Below are 23,404 nucleotides of genomic sequence, written 5' to 3'. Positions count from 1 at the left end.
TTTTTTTTTTTTTTTTTTTTTTTTTTTTTTTTTTTTTTTTCAGAGAGCAAGCAAGCAAGAGACAGTTAGAGAGTGTGTGTGAGCTGGGGAGGGGCAGAGAGAGAGGGAGACAGAGAATCGAAAGCAGGCTCCTCCCTATCAGTGCAGAGCCAGAAGCTGGGCTCGATTTCACAAACTGAGATCATGACCTGAGCTGAAATCAAGAGCTGGATGCTTAACTGACTGAGCCACTCAGGCACCCCTGTTGTTGTTGTTGTTTTTAACATACCGTGAGAAGTCATCGAAGAGTTTTAAGCAGGAGAGAGACATATCAGACTTGCATTTAAAAAAGATCATGCTGGGGCTCCTGGTGGATCCGTTGGCTAAGCGTCTGACTTCGGCTCAGGTCATGATCTCATGGTTCATGAGTTCGAGCCCCGTATCGGGCTCTGTGCTGACAATTCAGAGCCTGAAGCCTGCTTCAGATTCTGTCTCTGTCTCTCTTTGCTGCTCCCCTGCTCACACACTGTCTCTTTCTCTCTGAAATATAAATACATACTAAAAATTTTTTTTAAAGATCATTCTAACTGTAAAGTACAGAATGGTCTGAGGGGGCAAAGTAGAGAATGCAGAAAGGCTCTTTAGAAGGTGATCTCACTAATTCAGGGGAGGTATGATGGTGCCTTGCTGGAGCATAATGATGATGATGATGATGATGATGACGATGATGATGGAGGTGAACTGAAAGGGACAGGTTGGATCTGGGGGTTAAGGGACTGAAAGGAGCCAACAGTGATTCCGTTGTTTCTGGCTTGAGCAACTGCTGGGTGGTAGACCATTTACTGCCTTGTACAATAGGAGGAGGGGCAGCAGGCTTGGTGAGGAAAAAAATGAGTTCAGTTTGGATGTAGTACTTACTCTGCGGAACTGTTAAGACATCCACATGAAAATGCTTTCTGGGCACTCTATGGGAACTGGAGTCAGAATTATGGAGTTGGAGACATTGACATATAGGTAAGAGCTAAAGTTCACTAAGGCTTCCTCTGTGCCTGGCACAATGTCTGGCATATAGTAAATACCCAACAAACATTCACTGAATGAATAAATCAGTGACTGAAGTGAAGAGTAGGTGAGATCACCTAGGGAGCGAGTATACAGTAAGAAGAGGCTGGAACAGAACCCTGAATAACTGCAACAGGTAGAAGAAGTTTAAGTCATCAAAGACTAAGAAAGAACAGTCAACAGGAGGATGAAAATAAGCATGGTATCGTCAAAGCCAGGAAGGGAAGAGTTTCAAGGAGGGGGCTGTCACTGATAGGGTCACATGCTGCTGAGAGGTCAAGAACATAAGGCACGAAAATGTCCCCTCCACCTATTGTATCCACAGTACAGCCATATACCCCAACTTCATCCATCCATCACCATCCAGACCACCTACATACTCATCCTCCCCCCTCTCACTCATCCCCTTTCTCCTTCTCTTCCCTCCAGAAAACCATGATTGGTGCCTCTGCTGAGTGTGGGACAGGAAGAGTTAACATGCTGACAGATGGCATTTTTTACCTTCAGTCAATATGAACAAGGCCCCAAGACTATGATTCCAAACATCTGGATTTCATCAATATGTGATCTGTCATCGTATATTGGCATTCCCCAGTCCCTGCGCCAGAGCAATGCGGCTGGTTTTATTAATACGTCAAATACATTATCCGTGTAATACACTTGTCTGGCTGGGGCCTCCCGCTGGGGCGGGGCGGCGGATTTGAATGTATGATGAATCAGTTTGCATTACATGTTCGTAAGTCATCATTTGTCAGGATTAATAGGCATCGCTGGTCGAGGAGGTGGGGGGGGGGCAGGCAGAGGAGAGACGTGTATTTAGCTACGGCCCATATTTATCTGCCAGTACCGAGATGCCCTGAAAACCACTGTATACCCTCCTGCCCAGACTCCAGGGCAATGGCTGGTGCTTGGGGGGCAGAGGTGACATTTTCAGCAGTTCCTGAGTCACCTGGAACCAAATAGGCCTATTGTCTTTGCTTTGGGCTTGCCAAACAACCAAAAAGGTTATGGCAGGGGCCACTTGCTCAAGCTGGCTCTTACTCTCACTCTTAAGGACTCAGAACTCCTTCCTCTGGGGAGCTTTCCCCGACTCCTCCAGACTATACTAGGTGCCTCCTCTGTGTTCCCAAAGCCTCTTGTGCCACCTCTAGTGACACCATGTTACAATCGCCTATTCTGTGTCTGTCACCCTCTTTAGACTGTAAATTTCTTTAAAAAAATTGTTTTTAATGTCCATTTATTTTTGAGAGAGAGAGAGAGACAGAGAGACAGAGAGACAGAGAGACAGAGTGCGAGCAGGGGAGGGGCAGAGAGAGAGGGAGACACAGAATCTGAAGCATGCTCTAGGTTCCAAACTGTTAGCACAGAGCCCCATGTGGGGTTCAAACTCATGAACTGTGGAGCTGAAGTTGGATGCTTAACCAACTGAGCCACCCAGGCACCCCTAGACTGTGGCATCTGGCAGAGGACATAGCCCAAAGTAAGAAAATCATAATAGTAATAGTAGAAATCAATAAATATTCTTTGAATGAACAAATGAATAAATGACCATTGACCTTGCCAAACTCCCCCAAAAGATGCAGAGGTTAGCTGAGGGACCTCGTGGGAGTTTTCTCTGATTCCTTGCCTCCACTCTGACCCTTATTTAGGGTCTGGTCTGGTCATCTCTCCTATATATGCTTTTTCCTTCATTTTTTCCTCTTCCTTCCTTAAGAAGTACAGACTCCTCACAGCACCAGGTTCCGTACATGTGACATTTATACACAGATATAATACACAGGGTGACATGTTTATGCCCGCATGCCATCTTCCCTTTTCCCATCTCAGCCTGAAAAAGCGCAGAGTGGCACTGCCCACTCTCTGTGGCCTCCTGCCAGCTCCAGGTTCTTGCGAAACAAGAGCCTGGCTGGTGCCCTGACCTACTGTGATGCTATTTGCTGTCTCTAGCAGTAGAGGGGGTCTGGTTTGAGCCTAGGCATGTCTCCTGGGTGGCCAAAGGCAAACATATGCAGGACGGCCAGGTGGAGGTCAGTCACCCTGTGGACAGGTTTAGGCCCAGACTTGGGCTCAAACCGGAGCCAAGGGCTCTGGGCCAAGTCACGATCAAGCTCACTGAGCCTGGGGCATAGAACCCCAACTGTTGGCCCCACCGGCCTTTGCTCCACCGAGTACACCAGCCAACCTGTTTAGAGACTGGTGCAGCTTCAGGGGTCACAGCTATTTTACATCCCTGATCTTGGCTGTCCCAAACGTAACTGCAGCCTCTCTCCCCTTCTAGAGGTACACAATTCAGCTCCCCGCCTCCCTTAGCTAATAACTTCCAGACAGTGCCCTGTGCTGGGCCGGGCCAATGGTGGAGGCAGGTGGAGCCTCGCAGAGTTCTCTGGGATTAGCCATTACTGACTGTGGCAAACGGCCCGATTCAGGAAAATATCCACATAGGGACATGCACACATATCCTCTCAAATGTCTGGACACATGCGTGCACGTGAGGGCACTGGCACACACAGGTGCTCACACAAGTGTGGGCATTTTTTCACATCTAGACAAACACACCTGAGCACGTAGGCATACATGTCTGCGAGTATAGACTGAGTATACCTATATACTCTCCCCAGCATGCCCACACACTTCACTCTCCCCCAGTGCCTTCCTTGCCATGGAGCCAAAATGCTAGGACTGTACTGTTTAAAGTAAAGTAAATCCAAGTGTGCTTTACCCCCTGCTGGCTCTGACTATGGGCTTATAAAAATGAAGTGGGAACCTCTACAGCTGCGGGCAATAAATCCTGAACCACCGAGGAGGGCATGTTACCTGCCTTCTGGGCTCATGGCTGGGACTCAGGGCACTGATTACAAGTGCCTGCGGGGCTGGGTGGGCACCCGGCCAGCTGCTCGGCCTCAGGCCCTGCCTGCTAGCTCTGCCCAGGCCAGCTGTCTTCCACAGACCTGCGGGGTCAAGAGACCCAGAGCCCTAGGCGGTGAGGGAGGACGAGAGAGGCGAAGAGACAAGTAGGGGAGGAGAGGACTGGGGTGGGAAGAGTGAGCAAGACAGGCACGTGCTGCTGAGGCTGAGGGGAGCCCTCGCATCTGGAGATCAATTAGCATCAATTACTGACTTCATTTAATTGTCGTCCAAGATGAATTTGTCATTTTTAGCTGGGAATTAATGGGAGACCTTCACCTCTCCCTGGCAGCAGCCGCGGAGCCAACAGCGGTCACCTCAGCCTCCTAGGAGCCCTGAATCCTGCTCGAGGCCGGGGCGGGGCCGGGGCAGGCAGTTAGCGGGGCTTCTGTTCCCTGGGCAAGCTCCTGCCTGCCCCGGGCCCAGCCAGCCTGGCCCACTAGCCCAAGGCCAAGGTGGGGGCCGTGGGTCCTGCATCGCAGTCCTTCGCAGCCTCTGGCTTCAGCCAGAAATTAATTTGCTGGGCTGAGCATGTTTACCTTTTCCCAGCAAAGGCGAGACAGTAAACAGCGGACCGGCGGCTGAAATTGAATTGATAACTGCATCAACGTGCCAGATAACGCCTAAAATAATACGCCGATAAGGAAATTCGATTTGATTTGCTGCTGCGCATCAGATTGGCCCCATCTGTAGCTGCCTGTAATCATTTTCAATTGCGTTGGGAAACCTTATTTGTCCTTAAATATTTCTGTCATTTTTCATTGCTGGCGACAGATCCTTGGGCAGGTGGCAGGGGTGCGCTGCCTCTGTGGGCGCGGGGCAGCGGCCCGAGGAGGAGGGGTAGTGAGGACTCGCAGGAAAGGAGGCAAGGAGCAGGCAGCCGGGCGGTGACAGCTGTTCCTCCAATCAATCACGCTGTCGACAGGGAGGGACGACTGGCTGGCAGAAATTGAGTTTGCCTCACAGGGGACGATTGAGCAAATTAATAGCCCATTAGCCAAGCAGTGACCTGAGAAATGAAGGTGCAGGGGTTCCTGCTCGCTCAGGCCGGCTGGGGTGGGGCAGGGCAGGGGGAGGGCCTGGGGAGGAGGTGGGGGAACATGGGGAACATACGTGTGGGAGGTGGTGTGCGGAGTAGACGGTGCAGGAGGAGATGTCAAGTTGGGGGAAGGGGGCTGGAGAGGCCGACAGTCCTGGGAGAGATGCCGGGGAGTGAGGGGGTGGAGGTGGCTCCACTGATGTCTCTTTACCATCTTCCCATCATGCCCTCTGAGACAGAGTGCCATGCCAATAAACTCTCCTTCCTTGGTCCCTAGATACTTCCTTTACTTTCTCTCATTACTTTCCTGGAAACCGGCACCTCCCCTGCAGACACCACTCCCTGAAATCCTCTCCAGTGCAGGCTGTTTATTCTCCCAACTCCAGGTTCCTCAGGCCAGGAGGTGAGGTCAGTGTCTTCCTTGTGCTCACTGCCACTTCCAGACCACCGTTTCTCCCACCCGATGGGCTCTGCGGTCAAGTGCTACCCTGCATCTCTCATCACTGTCACCCCCCATTCTCCATAGTCATGGAGGACTTTGGCTCTCACTTGTATACCCCAAGCCCCATCACTGACCTCCTCAGCAACTGTTATCTTTTCCTGTACTCACTTCCTCCTGGAGGCCCTTGTCAACAACTTGAATTCCTCTCTGATAGAACTCCCTCTCACCCAACCCTCCTACAGCCTTGCGCCCATCATACTTGGTTCCTGCTCTGTCCTCCCATCTCCTGAGACACCACTTACTCATGGATTCTAGCCCGAATCCTAGGGCACATCGCTTCAACACCCTCTTGCTTCCTTTGCCTTCTCCACAATCCAACTGTTCTCCTTTTTGTTTCAGACACACAGACAGCTAAAAGCAGCTGGGGGAAAATCACAAAACCACGCAGATATGTGCCAATAAAATTTCACAGTTTCCAATCTCAGCACTACTAAGCAATCCTTGAACATGCCCTTGGTCAGCTCTGTCTCCCTTTTCCCACAGAGACAATCCATATTTTACTATCTGGAGTCCCCCACCCCATCTTCTGTCCCCCTCTGTCTTACTGGGTGGCCTTGCTTCCCACTTCGCTCAGAAAACTGAAGTCCTTAGGTATGAATTCCCTCAACTTCCAGATCCACACCTGCCTCGTTTTTTCTTCTTCCAGTTTCAGTGGAAGAGGTATTCATCCTCCTGTTCTAGATGGGTTTAGAATCTTTCTCCTGGATGTAGAATCCCATTCCTGCCTATGTTCCCGACGTGGGCCCCCTCTCTCTTGTGCCTCCTCCTTTCCCTCCTCATGCCTCCCTCCATCAGAATCTACGTGCTTGGAGTCGGCTCCATTGCAAACATTTCAACAACTCATCTCTGCCTTGTAGCTAACGCCTTCACCTTCTTCCCTTTTTATCCTAAGATGCTCCAGAGTTGTGCTTGCTTGCTGTCCATACTCCTTTGTCTCCTAAGCACTTCTTACCTCGCTGCAGTCTGCCTCCCCATCACCCCACTGTCAGTCAGACTGTGCTCAGTCAGATCCTGGATGGTCATCATTCACCAAACATAATGTATCCTCCAGCTGTATTCATTTATTCATTAACTCTGTAAATATGTATTGAGGATCTTCCATGTGCTAGGCACGGCACCAAGGTCTAAGGATACAATAAACTCCAAGTCTTTACGGAGCTTACAAAGTAGTGAGGAAACATACAATAAGAGCATACAAACAACTGTAAAATTGCAGTCGTGCCAAAGAGAGGCGAACAGTGCTGTGGGAACCTATAAATGCAGAGTTGCCCTGCCCAGAGGAATCCAGAAAGGCCTCCCTGAGGACGAGACACAAGCTGAGATGTGAGGGATAAGTCCGAGTTGAATAGATGAGGAGGAAGGGAAGGATAACACTGACCAAATACTTCCTCTGTGCCAAGCACTTCCCTATTTCATAAGTGAGGGAACAGGCATGGAGAAGCTCTGTAACTTGCCCAGGTAAGTGGTGGTCCTGGACTTTCAACCCCGGCAGGGCAATACCAGAGCCCCTGCTCTTAATCCTTCTGCTCTGCCCCCTCGGATGTCAGCTATTACCTTGTCTTCAGCCACTCCTCTCTCTGCACACTCTCTTCCTCAATTCTCACCTCCAGTCCTGTATCACTGCGTACCGGATCCTCCGCTCGGATGTTTCGCAGGCTCTTCAAGCTCAGTGTGCCTAAATGGGACTTACCTTTCTCTAGACCTGCCCTTGTCCTGCTTTTTCTAGTTCAGCGAGTGCCACCACCATCCGCAGACTTCCCTCCATCAGCCATCGGGGCGCTTACTCTTTGCTCTGGCCCCTACATCCAGTAAGTTTACATCTTAGCTGTTTATACCTCTTTTCTCCATTGCTTTAGTTCAGACATCATCTCCAGTCTTTACTGTCAAGTCTCCTAACACATCTCTGTCCCCCTCTAATCCATTTCTATCTCTACAGCCAGCAGGGTCTTCCTAAAACACAAATGGGATCCTATCATTTGGCCACTTAAGACCTTTCTTTGGCTCTCAAAGCCCACAGCATAAATTCCGAATTCCTTATCGTGCAAGTCCCTCTCCAGCCTCTTACCCCTCCAGCAATGCTGTATGCTATGGCTGGACGAGTCCCAGCTCTTCACGTGTTCTCACTGCCAACGGTGCCTGTGACATCCATCTTCCCATGGGCAACCTATACCTCCTATTTATTCTTTAAGACCACACTCCGACAGTATTTCCTCTTTGAAGCTTTCCCTGATATTAAGTACTCTGTCATGCTATTTCTTATGTCTATACCTCTAATACTGCAATTATCTGTTTATACATCGGTCTCCCCTGGTAGACTCTGAGCTCCTTGAGGGCTGGGAGGTTCTCTGACCCCACACGGGGTCTGGCACACAGTGGCTGGTAGTGACTGTTGAATGATTCAGTGGCCAAGTCAATGGGAGGGGAACTTGATGGGACTGCAGGAGAACATCTGAAAAGACAGTGAATGGTGGAGTAGGTAGGTGGTGGAGGGGTGGGGGTGAAGGAAGAGGGGAAGGAAGCAATCGAGGTAATGTTGTCAAGCCTATAGTTTAAATAGAGCCTGGTTTCATGGTCAGTGAGAGGGAGAAGCCCCAAAGACTTCAAAAAGTAGAAGCCCTTGAAAGATGAATGCTCTAGCTGTCCTAGAAAAATGCCAGTGTCCACAGACCTGGTGAGAAGAAGGTGGGCAGTGACCACGTGAACACAGCTGGACAGTAAAATCCCATGCCTAAAAAGCACTGACAGACATACCCACCAGGACGGACAGATACCCACGTGCTCATAGAGGGTCTTCAGTAGCCTCCCCCATCACAGAGCCCTCTGCGGGCCCGCTAGCCCACCAGCCCACGTGGAACCCCTAAGCTGCTCTCTCTCTCAGCAATTTCCCTACCCAAGAAAGCTCTAAGGGTTTCAATTACCGGCGCATGGGATTTAGTGCCCTGGGCTTCTCTGACTGGAGGAGATTTATTTGAAGGTTTAGTGTCGTGGAGAATTCACGTCTTCACTCCCAGGAGCCCAGCTTCCGTCCTGAGCCCCTAAATCAGGCACCAAGATGGGCTATTGTCACTTACCGCATTAGCCTCGTTAGCGGACCAGGAGGGGTGATTAATAGCAATGCACACACAGCCATCCTGCTCGCTGGCCGCTCTGCTGCTGCGTGTGACCCGGGGAGGGGGTGGGGAGTGGCTGAGCCTGATCTAGGGTAACTAAGGGGTCTGGGCTAGAGGCCCCCCCCCCAACCCCCCCCCACCGGGGAGGGAAGTCCCTGTGGTTCTTCCAGATCTGGGGACAGTCCAGAGATGAGCAGGCCCAGACTGGGACAGCGCAGCTAGAGGCCTCTGGGGCCTGACTCCTGGAGGGGTGAGATAGCAGGAGTGCATGATGGGGGCTGGTTCTAGGATAAGGCCCAAAGTGTATGCCTGTGTGTATGATGTGTGCACGGTGTGGGGTAGAGGTGGACAGAGAGAGTGGGGGGGAGTGTGTGTAGGAGGGAGAGAGCAGTGGGTGTGTTTATTTCATTTCCCAAACACTCTTTGAGTGCTTACTATGGGCCAAGTGATATTCTAAGAGTTGGAAATACAGCATAGAAGAGGACAGACAGGGCCCCGAGAAAGAGGTGGGGTGTGTGTGTGAGAGAAAGAGGAAGAAGCATGTGAGAGAGAAATGAAAGCGAGCGGTTGGCGGTGAGAGAGAGAAAGAGAGGTGTGAACACAGGAGTGGAGAGGGAGAGGTTCAGAGGAAAGGCAGAGGGAAGTCTGTGTGTGAGCAGGGAGAGAGAGACAGGCAAGTGTAAGGGAGCACCTAGGGGACACTTGTGTGAAGCGGGTGTGTGTGACAGAGTGGGTGTGTGGATGGGGTTGAGAGGACACACTGTGCATGAACAGGGCCCTCGGTAAGGGGAGCACAGAGGACATCTGTGTGTCAGGTGCTAGAGAGGGGAGTGAGTGTGCAAGAGGGAGGGTGTATAAAAGGAGATGAGGTGACAGAGAAGGGTTGGCGTGTATTTTCTCTGTTTTTCTTTGTCTCTGCAATTTCTCCCATCTTTCTCCTCCCAGAGTTTCTGGAGTCAGGCTACCCTGGGTTTGAATTTCAGCTTTGGGTACTGCATTCATTTACTTATCCATTCATTCATCCAACTGTTACTGAGCATTTACTGGCTTTTCCTTTCTGTGCCTCATTTTTCTAACCTGGAAAGTGGAGACTAACGGGGTGAGTATGAGAACTCAGTGATGGAATGTATTAAAATGACTTGTGAGCACATAGAATTAGGAGCTGGGGTCACTCTGGCACAGTCCCTGGCGTGTGGGTCAAGAAATGGTAGCTAGACAACTAGGGCTTCCCTACCAATCCTGTTTGCCTTTCTCTCTTCTTTTTCTGTCTTGCCTCGCACTCTCTCAGTCACAGCTGAGCCATAGTATTAATTATTAGAACCAATTGACTGTTTAGACTCTGATGTTTTAACTAATCACCACTAATGGCAGACACTGGTGGGCAATCACAATCATTTCGTTCCCAGGCAAACCCCTTCTCATAGTTGAGAGCAGACAGCAGGGGGCGGGGTGTGTGTCAACAATAACTGGGATTTGGGAATTCCTTTTGACTTAGAATTCTGTCACGGGAATTCAGTCTCCAGCAACTACCACCCTGGACCAGAAATACCCTAGCTGTTCTCCTTCCCTGAGTTGCTTCTCAACTGTAGTTCTTAAAAGTCCGCTTTCAGGAAGAGTTGTTCAGACATAGGTTCAAATGCCACCTCCTCGAGGAGCGTCTGATACATGCTGGTTGGGACGGGAAGCTGCACTCTGTCCGTCTTGGCTGAGGCCCTCAGTGAAGAGAGCAGACAAACACGTGCTCCGTGCTGCTGAGTGTGGCGAGAACACCAGGGACAGGGATGTGTCCTGAACTCTGTGCTGAGAGGACACCTGCTTACTTGTCTTGCTTTCTTCACATTGAGGCCTCAGAGCGCTAGACTGCACGCAGCCTTGCCCCCACTCTGAGGCCCTGGGCCATCCTACACCTGCTCCAGCCTAGCTGGGGAAGCCAGAGATCCAGAACTCAGGAATGCCAGCTTCCGGGTAGAGGCCAGGCAGGGCAGGACGGTAGGGTCCAGATGTCCTGGAGGGGGTGATCTAGGCACCCATGGCCAGTAGGTGTCGCTGTGGCTCCAGCACTGGGAGGGGGTGTAAGGCAGGGGGCCCTGGAGTAGGCCCAGGGGCTGGATGCCCTTTGGCCTCCCTGCCCTCACTTCAGGCTTTTCTGCCAGGAAATCCTCCCCAGTGCTTCTCAAACTTCAAGTGTCCAGAGCCCTTAGAAGTTTGTGTTAAAATGTAGATTCTGATTTGGGAGCTCTGGGTTGGGTCCCAAAGATTTTGCATTTCTACAGAGTTCAGAGGTGAAGCTAATGCTGCTGTTCTGTGGACCACTCTTTGAGGTGGGAAGGTTGTAGCCTGGACGGCTCCCTGGCTGGGGGACGCTGACTGCACTCCCTTCCAGAGCCAACACTCACCTTCACTCCTAGTTCTTCAGTAAAGCTTCCAGACCAGAGGCCATGGGTAACTGTCACGGAACCCCCTCTTTTTGGACACCAGCATGAAGCAGGCAGTTTCTAGGGAAGCTCTGAAGCAAAACCTACCTCCGGTCCTCTGAGCCAACTCAGCCCTACCACCTAGCTCAGATTCTAAATTTAAATCTAAACCTGAATCCAATCCCAATTTCCCCAAATAACCTCAGTTCCTACCCTGAGAGCTACATCCCGATACCAACCTCAGCCCAACTCTTGTGCCCCCTTAAGTCCAACAGTTGTAGTATCCATTGCTTCAGTCCTGCTCAATAAATGCTCCCTTAGCCTCTCTGATAATCTTTCTGGTCCTCTGCCATACTTTCTTCTCAATACCAGTTTGAGTCAGGACAATAGGGCAGTAGGATCTGAGAACATTTGCCTCATCAAGCTGGTCCAGGCCTTAGCAGCAGAATTTAGGCATTTGCCCCAGGCAGAGGGGAAAAAGCAATTTGGCAGTCTAGCTGAGACTAGGCATTCCCACACGCTTTCTGGAAGGCCCCTTTCTGCTGGGGAAAGGGGTGAGTCTTGTCCTTATTCTGTGTTCTCCTCTGTCCTAAAGGTTCCATTTTTAAGGATGTGCAGAAGGCAGGGAGGAAGCATATCTATTAGCTCAGCCCTGATTGCAGGTGAAAAAGGAGGGTGTGTGTGTGTGTGTGTGTGTGTATGTGAGTGTGTGAGTTTTGGGGGGTGAAGTAAGCAAAGCACCCTCAATGGCCTTTTTCCCCCCCAAATAAAGGTTTTTCTGAGGGACCCTCTTCTTTTCCTAGCCCTGTCTACTATCTGGCCCTCCTGGGCACGACAGAAGCTGATTCTTGCAGGGGTGATAAGTTAGAAGAATTTGCCCCTTCCTAGTCTGACATTTTGTGATTTTAAAGAAGGAATGCAATTTTAAATAGGAATAATTTGTTTTTGCCCTGGTGAGCTATGTATGCACTGTGACAACTCCCCAGCTCTGGAAGGCAGAAGATGGGTCCAATCAGAGAACCATCTCTCACACTGTGAGGCACTGTGTAATAAAAAATGCCCTTGCGTGTGCCAAACACTTCTGCCTTTAAAAAGCACTCCCCTTCTCCATTTATAAATAGCTCCATTTAGGAAAACTACCTTTGCCTTTAGAGAGCACCTCCATATTTACAAAATAGCTGTCTAGTTTTACAAATCACTTCTCAGCAACCATTTAAATAAAAAGATCCTCTTGAATACCTTGGAAAAGTACTTTACTTCCCTGTGCCTCAATCTTCTCATCTGTAAAATGGAAAGAATAGAAGCAGCTACTTCACAGGATTATACATAAGATTATTTGAATAGTACCTGGCACATATAAGTCCTTTATGTCAAGTAGTTGCTATTATTATTGCTGTTGTTGTTATTACTAATATCCTGGGATATTTAGCACCTTAGGGAAAGTTTCTTTAAAAATTTTTTAATGTTTATTTATTTTTGAGAGAGAGAGAGTGAGAGAGCTGGGGAGAGGCAGAGAGGGAGACAGAATCCAAAGCAGGCTCCAGGCTCTGAGCTGTCAGGACAGAGCCTGATGCGGGGCTCGAATCCATGAACGATGAGATCATGACCTGAGCTGAAGTCGGGTGCTTAACTGACTGAGTCATCCAGGCACCCCAGGGTAGTTTCTTTAGATAGGGGTAGGTAAAAGTATTTGTCCCAAGTCTGTTGCTAGTAAGTTTAAAAATGAAACTCTTGGCATCTACAGTCCAGTGCTGTGTTCTGTCTACCACACTAAAAACATCTGGCCAGAGCAATCTGTATCAGGAAGTAAAGACTGACTGGGTAGGAGGGTAGGTCCAAGAGTCCCCTGCCCTCTGCTGGGTCTAGGGCATGGGAAGGAACAGAGGAGGAAGGCTCACCTCCTCCTTGTTGAGCTGTGGGAACTGATGGGGGGTCTGGGTGGGGGCAGGAGACTGGGTGGGCTCTGCTCCTGGATCTGTTCTGTGGCTGCCGGCTGGGCTTCCATGACCTGGAGAGACAGCTAGAGTGATGACACTTAACCATGGCAGATCTGGACCCAATCCCCTGACCAGAAACAGAGCCTTTCCCCTCCAGGCTCTTTTTCATTTTGGCACTGGTACACTCCCTCCACCCACACTCCCTGCGTTCTGTACTGGTGGCTCAGTCATAGGCCAGGTCTCCCAGGGCCAGGGCTGGGCTGAAGTTACGGAATAGGAGTAAGGAAGGTGGAACATGAGTTTTGGAGTCAGAGAGATCTGTCTTGAAAGCTACCTTAGCATTACTAGCCATGCATCCTTTGGGCAAGTGCCTTACTCTATGTGAGTCTTCATTTCCTCAAACCCAGAGACTGAGGATAATACTGACCTCCCAGGTTGCTTTAACAAACAAATGAGTGTGCATCGCCTGAAGCACAAAGGCTTGCACTGAGTAGGTGTCAGCATGCCTTCCTGCCCTGCTGGGAAATGGGGGTGGTGGGGTTGCTGGAGGCCTGGGAGTGCAGGGGGACCAGGCTGACAGCCTGGGAGGCTTGGGGAGGTTTTGCCCACAGGCTCTAGAGTTCTTCCTTCCACGCAGGCCTAGCCCTCCCCCAGGACAGAGTGGTCAGTGGTCATCGGGACAACACAGGCCTGTGTCATGAGGAAGGCAGCTGTGTGGGGGGTTGGGCTGAAGGTTATGTGGAAAGAGGACCTGAGGCAGGGGCAGCTGGGAGGCCTGGCCAGGCACAGCCTGTTACCAGCTGCACCCTGGGGCTCTAAGTCCTGCCACCACCAGCACCCCCTAGCTGAAAGTCACCGGCCCTGGGCTCCTGAGTCTTAGTTCTCAGTTCTAATTGTGGAGTGGGAAAGGGAAAGGAATCCAGCGAAGTCTACCATAGCTCAGGCTGGGTTGGCTCAAGGGAGAGCCTGCCCTCTGCTCTCTCTCCCTCTGTCCACTGGTCCGTCTGTCCCTTTCTCCCTTTTCTTTCAATTTTATCACAAGCTATTCCAAACTTCCTGGAATACCCTCAAAGTTTGGGGCGCCAATGCTTAGGGGGGTGGAAAGAAGAGCAGCCCAGGCTCCAGGGCCGGGCACAGAAGATCCTACTGCAAGGCTGATGTGCGAAGACAGAGGAGGAGAATGGGTTTGGAGCTCAGAGGAGGAGAGTGCTTCCTGGAGGAGGGAGCACCAAAAGTCTGGAGTGTAGGATGGATGGCAAGAGAAGGAAGGGTGGAACAATAACCAAGACAGAGGTGGGGAGACAGCCCAGCAGAGCCGGAGAGTATGCTGGAGTAGGGGAAGGTGGAGGGGGTAATGGGCCTGGGTGATACAGGCTGGGGTGGGGGGACTCCCTTGGGCCTTCATTCTGTAGGCATCAGGAGCCAAGGATGTGTTGTGAGCCAGGGAAGAACATGGCCTTGGCATTTCAGAGCTGGGAAGACTTACATGTCTGTAACTCTCACAAGGCAAGCCCTGACCCAGCATGAAGCAGTTTGATCCTTGCACATGGTGGACGTAGCTGGGGTTATTATCCCCATTTTATTGATGAGGGAGTGAGAGGAGTCAGGGGAGATACCTGAAGTCCCACAGCAGCACATAATGGAGCCGGGACTTGCAAGGTTGGCTTCCTTAGCAAGGCCTGCATGGGCATTTATGTATACACCACTGTTTGCCAGCCAGCCTTGTCCCTTCCCACTTCCTGCCGTGTACACCATGCTTCTGGCCACACTGAATTCTTTCAGTTTCTCAAATGGGCCATATTCTCTCACCTTGGGGCCTTTACATATGTCGTTCCCTCTGCCTAGATGGTGAACTTCAAGGTGAACTCTTCTGGTAAGTGGGACGACTCGAATCTTTAGGCTAGCATACGTGTCCCCAAAGCCTCCAAGCCTTACCCATCACATTGTAATTACACTTTTCTTGTCTATTTTCCCAGCAGGGCCTGACACAGTGAGTGACGCCAAATGAACGGACGGGTAGAGAGGTGAGCTTCTGCCCGTCCCAGCCTTCCTATGCTGGCTGCGGTATCAGCAGCGTTGCTTCACATGGAGGGTGGGCACCTGGGCTCAAGGAACACAGGAGGTGCTGAGGATGGCCCTGGGCCTGCCAGGAACAAAGCAGTGGAGAAAGCAGAGACTTCCTTGAATTTAAGTTAGTGCAAGACCTCGCCTGAAGCAGGCCCTTGTGAACCTTCAAGGAAACACGGGGCTCCTGAAGGCTGGAAAGGTGCTTTTGAGCAGAGAGCCCTTGAAGAATGGGGAACGCCGTACTTCATGGAGAGCAAGAGTAAGGCACTTGCCCAAAGGCTGCATGGCTAGTAATGCTCAGGCAGGTTTCAAGACCAGATTTCTCTGACGCCAGAATGCACGTTCCACCCTCCTTACTCCTATTCCATATCTTGAGCCCAGCCCTGGCCCTGGGAGACCTGGCCTACGACTGAGCCACCAGGACAGAACACAGGGACCGTAAGCCTAGGAGCAGGCAGATGAGTGGGAGCAGAGACGGGCAGAGGAAGGAATTCAGGCTCCTACCTAGCTTCTCCTTGCCCATCAGGGCCCAGACTGCCCACCTCACCAAAGGGCACCATGTGGGTGATTGCCCAGGACGCCGGTCCTTCTAACGTGCTGAGTGGAAGAACTGGGAGGTTATAAACTATACCTGTGAATCCTGACACCAGGTGCCTGCTCCTCAGCTCAGGGCTTACCACAGATAATACATTCTCTGAGGACCAGACTGTGGCCATGGTCACAGAGCCACACACACCAGTCCCAGTGTGCCCTGTCCCAGTCCCTCTCTCCTCACACCTGCCTTTGCCCCCTCCAGACTAGAAGCTTCCTGAATGCAGGGGCTCTGCTTTAGAATCATCTTGTTCCCAGCCTATGTGTTGTTTATAAATATATGTTAAATTTAACTACTGGGAGAGCCAGAAGTATAAGAAACAGGGATGGGGGTTTTGCCTCCCTTAAGCCTGTTTTGTTACATGTAAAATGGAGACAGTAATCTCCATCACCTGGGATGCTTGGGAAGTGTAAGATTGGCATTAGTCCACCTTTAGGGGGTGGATATTCGTATCTCTATTATTTCTATTAAGCACAGTGGGGCTCAGAGAAGCTTGGGGACTTGTGCAAGGTCACACAGCAGGAAAGTGGAGGGGCTGGGATTCAAAGGAATCCTCTCCTCCTCTCTGCTACTCTCCAGCTTCCTGGGGGTGGGAATGTGAAGTTTGGTTGCAGGTATGGATATATAAGTCAAGTAGGGGAGTCAGATAAGGTTCTCATCTGACCAGTGGGGTGTGGAGTTCAGCCTGAAGCACGCAGCCTCGCAGGGTAAATCCGAAAGGAGAAATAATGGGGAGAAGCATGCCTGAAGCCAGGGTGGTTCCTCAGGGAGAAGACCTGGCCTTGTCTTCTGAGAGCCTGATAAATTCTGGGAGAGGAGGCAGGCCGCAGGCACAAGGAAAGGCAGCAGGTGGGCTGGGTAGAAGGGCATGATGGTAAAGGAGGTTTGAGACACAGGGTCTGAAGGCGGGAGAGCCACAAGAGACGGATGGTAGAGACGAGTCGGCCCAGGCTTGGTACTCTTCATAACCTGGTTCCACAACCTGGTTCCACAGGCAGGAGTGGGGACTGGCCACCTGCCACCCTCCTCACACCTGGGCTGGGGCCCAGCCCATGGGCAGCCCTGGGCTCCAGCTACCTCTGCCCCCTGGCCCAGCAGCAGGCCCAGCTGGCTCACCTTCTCAATCAATACTGCGCTCTTAATGGGCCCAGCCACCAGCACCAACCAGGGGCATTAAATGTTAATTATATCTATTTGGATTTGAAAAATTTTATTACTCAAGTTAATTATGGCTGGAGTCATAAAAAGGTTTCAGAGTGAAAGGGCTGCCTTATTGGGGCCACTTTCCCCAAGACAGATTGGAAAGGAAAAGAAGAAATAAAAGCATCTGGCTCAAAGGGCTGGGTGCTCCCCATCCACTAAGCTGAGAGCCCAGGTCTCAGGACCCGCATCCCCCAAAGCCTGAAGTATAGCTCACCACCCCCCACAAAACTGCTGCCCAGAAGACAGAAGAGGCCTGTCCTGGGAAGGCAGGACTTCAGCTCATAGTCTCAATTTGGGTGGTGCCATCTAGAGAAGGGCCCCCTGACAGTGGAGGGTCCAGGGAAACTGCTGGGGACCTCTGGACTCCCAGAGATTTGGGATTGAAGGATATGCTCAGGCCTTTCTCCAAGTGGTCTTGATACTGGGAATTCCTCCAGCCCAGCTCCCCACCCTGGCCCGGCCCCACCCAGCCTGGTCTGATTGCTTCCTGCCAGCCCCACTTATGATTCATGGGCCTGACCTTCGGCTATAAAGTGTTCACTGTAGCCGGCATTGAGGCAGGATTTACAGCTCTGGGGTCAGCTGTAGGCAATGACACACACAATAGCTGACTCACAAGGGTGCCCCATTTCCAGCCCACACATAACTCTCTTTTGCACACACAGGTACACATGCACACATCTCGACAGCGACACAAACGCACATTCATGCCCAGGAGCTATCCTGCTCAGGCCTTTGGCAATGGGAGTTCTGTTTGTGGAACAAGTACTGTGTATTAGGTGCTTTACAGGCATCTGTCTAATCCTTAACGCCAATCCTGTAAGGTTGAAGCAGTGTTATTCATTTTATAGGAGAGGAAGCAAACTAAGGCTCAGGCAGGTTAAATCATTTGAGCTCTACAGAGAGCCCCAGTGCCCCGGCTCTTGGCCAGGGAAACACTAAATCTATCAGAGAATGGGTGCTACAGAAGCCTGGGGGGGCAGGGGTAAGAGAGGCCATCCCACCCCCTTCCCTCTTCCCCATCAGAGCAGCTTGAGGCTGGTTCAGAGTGGGAGGGAATGTTTCAGAGGCAGACCTGTCCCTTGGGCCCCCTGCAAAGTGATAGAAGGGAGACTAAAAACCAAGAGAGGAATGCCTTAACCAGATATGAGATTGGGATTGAAAACTACCCAAACGTTTAAAAATCAGAAGTCATTGGGAATTAGGGAGGAATCTGCCCATGTTGTTAAGGGATCAACTACCCATCCGAGAAAGGGTATTTGAGAAGGTATAGTTGGTAGAGAGGGAAAAGATTTGTGCCTCCCAAGTTGAGCTACTCAATAAACTGGCTAATGCATTATCATCGTTGTCATTCTTGTTCTTATTGCTGTACTTTGACTGGGAAGACCAAGTACAAGGAGTTTGCCACTTCTCTTTTCGGCTCATGTACCATTTGCCTCTAGTTGGTTCCTCCCATTTTCTCAAGCCTCAGCATTTCTGCCTTTTCTCCAAAGCTGGTGCCTACTGTCTTTTAGGGCCAGTTCTCTCAGTCCTCAGCATGGAGTTCATCCTCATGTCCGTTCCTCTCACTCTTGTGCTTTTGCCCCTAGAGTAGTCCTTTCTCCTCTGTCTCCCAATGTGTGTGTAACTTCTCTCTTACCATGGCCAGCCCTTCCCTTGACCTTGTTAATTCTTATACCTCTTTCCAAAGTTTTTTCTGTCTTCTAATCTGCCTCCTGGAGGAGAGGCCTTCACCCTCTGGGATGGAGTGCCCATCATTGCTGGTGTCACTACCATGGCCTCACCCTCAGCCACTCACTGGAGCCCCATGGAATCCATGACCCTAGGTCCTCTGTGGGCTCCTTCTCACAGCACCTGTAGCTTTTCCTCATGCCCCGGCTCTGCCACCTCACCTCACCTCTGTGGTCCCTCCCCTCCCTGTCACTCCCTCCTCCTCAGCTGATCTCAGGCCAGTATCGTGTCTCCTCCTCCCACTCCTCCTGACTCAAGGCTCACTCCTGTGCTCTTTCCTCTTAGAGAATTTGTCTTCTTACCCTCGGGGACTTCAACTTTCCTCCTCTTCTATGTGACTCCCAAAGCTGCCTCTAATTTGATGTTTTTCCTGAACTCCCACCCTGAGCTGTCAACTGTCCAAAGGACAGAACCGTTTAGATGCTCTACTTTCATTTCAGATGAAACACGCAAATTGGACATCATCACCTTTTCTTCAAAACGGCTCATTTTCCTCCACCTCATTTCTATCCATAAAATAGCTATTGTTCTGGTTGCCTAGCCTCCCCAAACACCAGATCCACTGATTAAATTAATATATTGAGCAAATATTTTCCAGGTGACTATCATGTGCAAAGCCCAAATAGCCCAGGGTGGTGGAGGTGGAGATGGGAGGCAGGACAAACATGGAGTAGTGTGGTGCCACCAGGAATGAAGGCTCTGGAATCAGGTAGATTCAGGCTCAAAGTCTGGCCCCATCACTGCTTGCTGACCATGTGATATTAGGCAAATTACTTAATTTTTTTTTTGTTCATTTATTTTTGAGAGAGAGAGAGAGAGAGAGAGGAAGACAGAGAGGGGGACAGAATCTGAAGCAGGCTCCAGGCTCTGATCTGTCAGCACAGAGCCTGACGCGGGGCTCAAAGTCACGAGCTGTTGAGATCATGACCTGAGCCGAAGTTGGACACATAACCGACTGAGCCACCCAGGTGTCCCGCGCTCCTAGGCAAGTTAAAGTGAACACAGAGCACTTCCTATTTGCCTTGCACTGACTTAGAGGCCTTACCTTTATAATCCACTTTATCTGCACAACCACCACAGTATTACTACAATTATGCCATTTTAGAGATCGGAGAAACAGACACAGAGAGGTTAAGAAATTTGCCCAAGGTCACATAGGTCAGTAAGTGGCAGAGCCAAAGAATGAACCCAGGCAGGAAGGCAGTCTGTACTTAAAGCCACTTTGCTATATTTAACCTCTTAGGGTCTTAGTTTTACTCTGTTTTGCTTCCTATTGTCACCAGCATCTAGGAAACCATAAAATATCCATTGAGTAAAGGAGTACAAATAAATGGCTAAAATGCACCTGCTGGATTTGACAGAGTAGTTGCTGACCTTGGCAAAAGCAGGGTCCAGGAAGAGGCCATAGGGAAAGCTGCAGTGGTCTAAGGAGTGAATGGGAGAGAAGGAGGCTAGATAGGTGTCAGGTGTGGACAACCCATTCAAGAACTTGAAGGGAGGAGAGAGAGGGCACAGAGTCTGGATAACGACTAATGTGTGTTTTGTTTTAGTGCATGGAAAAGGGTTGGGACTCCAGGAGGGAGCACCATTGCTGAAGCCAGGCCTCAGAGAGGACAGGAGGAAATAGGATCCCAAGCCCCAGGAGAGGGGACAATTCCTGGCCAGGAAGGACATTACTCTGTTGGAGAGAGAGATCTGAGTTAAACAGATAATGGCAGCCTCACTAGGGCAGGGCTGAGCTGGAGGAAACCCCAGGGGTTGGAGAGCTGGGAGGAGATGCCTCCTTAATACCATCTTTACTGGGACAGCCAGTGACCTGGAGGGTGGGCATTTGAGCTTCTTTCCTGACCTTTCCCTCAGAATGCTTAGGGCCAGCTCCATAAAGAGGGGCTTGGGCGGCTGGATTAGAAATAGCCACTTCTGGCTGTACCAAGACAAGCCGGAGGTGGGGGAGGGCAACTCTTGGGCTACACATACCTGAGCCCTAAGTCCAAGTCTTGCCTTGCTGGGTACCAGCAACTAGTAAGGGACAGCCAGCTGGCATTTCCCCAGCATCCTACACCCTGACCGGGGGAGCCAACCCCTATTTCCAGAGCTGGGGCCAGCTACGCTTTCCTTGAGTGAAGCAATAAAAGGGGAAAATCAACATCCCAATGATCTTGTTTATGGTGCTAAGTAAGCTGTACAGCTTAATCCGTTCGAGGTTAATGAATTTACGACTTGCTTTGGAGTTTGACAAGGGCTGTAAAAGAGGAATGAATACTCTGGGCAGCTCCTTCCCTGGCGGCTGCTTAGGGTTAGACTAGCCTGGCCTGGCCTGCCCTGGTGACGGAGGGGAGAAGATTTAAGTGGTGGGTTCATGGCCAGTTGTCTGGGCTCTGAATTGAGAGGACCGGAGGAGGGACAATCCAGGGGCCAAAGGACCCTTTCTCTGACCCCCCATTAGGCTGGAGTGAGCCGAAGTCCCCAGGCTCTCAGGATCTTTGTGTCTTGGGCAAGTCATTTAATATCTTGCGGCCTCATCTGTAAGAGAGGGAGGATATCATCTACCCTTTAGTGTAGCTGTGAAAAAGATGTGAGGTAACACATGTGAAGAAATCAGCATTAGTCCTCAATAAGTGATAGCTACAGTAATTATCATTTTCTTCTGTCTTACATCATAATTTGCTGTTTATTCGTCTATGTCCTTTCGCCATTTGTCCATTCATTCAGAAATCCAATAAATCGTCATTGAGAAATCACACTGTGTGCCGGGCCCTGTGTCACACACAATTTGGTGTGAGAGGCACAGACCTTCACACACACTGAAAATGCAGGAAGACCAGTGCTGGGAAGGAGGCATGTGCGCGTTACTCTGGAAGCACAAAGAAAGGAGTGGCCAGGCCTGCCTGTCTAGTCTAAGCCACTTTGAATAATGCCTTGTCCTGACATAGCACTCGGCAGGTCACAGAATACTGCCATGTGATTCATTCGTTTGATCCTCACGACCATCCCATAATGACCACATTTTCTAAATAAAAAATTAGAACCCAGTGTGACCACCTGGTGTGACAGCAGGTCAAAACATTTCGAATTCGGGCTGTTTAAAAAGTCTGTGACATGCCAAGTTCCATAAGCAAAGAGGGCAGGGATTTCAGTATCTCTATTTGAACAGTTAGGAAAATGAAGCTAAAATCATCAGTGAGAGAACCGAGGCTTCATCTCGTCTGTTCACGCGTGACTCTGTGAGGTTGCCAAGGTCAAGGGTTGTGCTGCTTCCATCTGGGTACATAGGGCCTAGTATGGAAGCTCATAGGAATTAGGGCCTCAATAAATGTTTCTCAGATGAATAAATGATTCTTTGTGTACATGTATATATCTGCTTCTGGGAGCACAGCTCCTCAAAAGAGTCGTCCATATTTATCATTTTCTCTTCCTTCTCTCCCATCCTCTCTCGAATGTGCTCTTCCCAGGATGGCCAGTGTCATCCCATTTTCCAGTTCACACGGTTAGGTCTCAGTCACCCTCGCCGCCTTCTGGCAGCAACTTTAGCACAGTAGCTCACTCCTTCCTCCCTGAAGGCTTATTTTACTTGATTTCTGCCACAACATGCTCTCCTGTTTTCTTCTTGCCTCCCCTGGACATTCCTTCTTAGTCTCTTTGCTGGAGGTCCCACCTTTTCCCATCCTCTAAATACTGCAGTGCAAGGATGGATACTTAAGAAGGTGCACATGAGTGTGTGAGTGAACCTACACAAAGTCCAGGCTCCAACCCCCTCTGCTTATGCTAGGGTGCTAGTTTCTCAGGCTTTCTGTCAGGGAGTATCTCCTTCCAGTTCCCCTGATCCTAGCTCACTGGCCCCCAGTTCCAGTGTTTTCAAAGTTGTCTCTCTGACTGTCCTCATGCTTCTACTCTGAAACTAGAGTTCCTCCTCTGTGTTCTGTTGGTAGCTCCCTACAAACAAACCACCCCAGAGACCAGGGATCAGGCAGCTCTCATTAGCTTAGGTAAGGAGATGGCCTCCCAAGGTGAGTGCTGGGTGTTTCATGCAGATGCAGCACCGGCAGGGGTCAAATGCAGGGAGCAGAGGAGGCACAAACGCTGGTGCCAACTGGCTTATCCCTTGGTCCCACCAACGCCAGCACTGATGGATACTGCCTGCTCCCATGCACCTGCCCATTGGGCCCAGCTGTTTCATTCTAGAGATGAAATCCAAGAACATAAAGAATACAAGCGTGATATAAGGAGACCAGTCTTGGGCCCCAGCTTTGTCAAAGGGGAATGGATGAATACCGGGAGATCCCAGGTTTGATCCAGACCCCCAAAGCAAGGCCCAGGATCCTGCTCACTGTGGCCTCCCAGGCTTCTTTCTTCCCCCACATTTCCTCAGAGCATCCACTCTATATCCCCAGCTCTCTCTGCAGAGCTCCTCGAGTTTCCTTCCCTCTGCCCAAAGGATGATACATTGGAAATGTATACATTAGGAATGATACATTAGGAAAACATTGAGGCTTTGGTTCTGTCTTTCCCCTCTCCATGCACTCCAGACCTGGAAGTCATGGTTGCCTGGCCAGAGACTTCATTTTCTCTGGATATGACCCCTCCCTCCTCCTCAGGCATGTGTGGGAAAGAGCTAGGCCAAAGCAAGGATTCCTTGGCTAGCACCCTGGGGAGTCCTTTTGCTCTCCAAGGAGGGTCCCTGTGGGCTCCACCTGTCCAGCTGGCCCTACTGCAGGGGACAGGCAGCTGGGACCCGTCCTGCAGGCGTAGAGGCTGAAACAGGCTAATGAATCCTGATGGGAGAAGTGACCTTTTCCAAATGCCACATGTCATTGGATTTTATATCACACAAGGACAATGTGCCATGGGTATTAAAATCGTTTTT

General features: G+C 50.5%; 1 protein-coding gene and 1 long non-coding RNA gene across 5 annotated transcripts in view; one reads left to right on the top strand and one right to left on the bottom strand.

The window, feature by feature from the left end:
• Nucleotides 1-1,700, top strand: part of LOC121027012 (uncharacterized) — a 24,566-nt gene extending 22,866 nt beyond the window's left edge. For both annotated transcript variants that reach the window (XR_005788528.1, XR_005788529.1), the window contains exon 3: nucleotides 1,471-1,700. This is a non-coding gene — a long non-coding RNA (uncharacterized LOC121027012). The remainder of the gene's footprint in view (nucleotides 1-1,470) is intronic.
• RNF220 (ring finger protein 220) overlaps nucleotides 1-23,404 on the bottom strand; it is a 224,659-nt gene that overhangs the window by 42,410 nt on the left and 158,845 nt on the right. The window lies entirely within an intron of this gene.

This window comes from Herpailurus yagouaroundi, unplaced genomic scaffold (genome assembly GCF_014898765.1).
Source record: "Herpailurus yagouaroundi ecotype Mexico unplaced genomic scaffold, PumYag 77, whole genome shotgun sequence".
NCBI lineage: Eukaryota > Metazoa > Chordata > Mammalia > Carnivora > Felidae > Herpailurus > Herpailurus yagouaroundi.
This window is presented reverse-complemented; position numbering and strand designations above follow the sequence as displayed.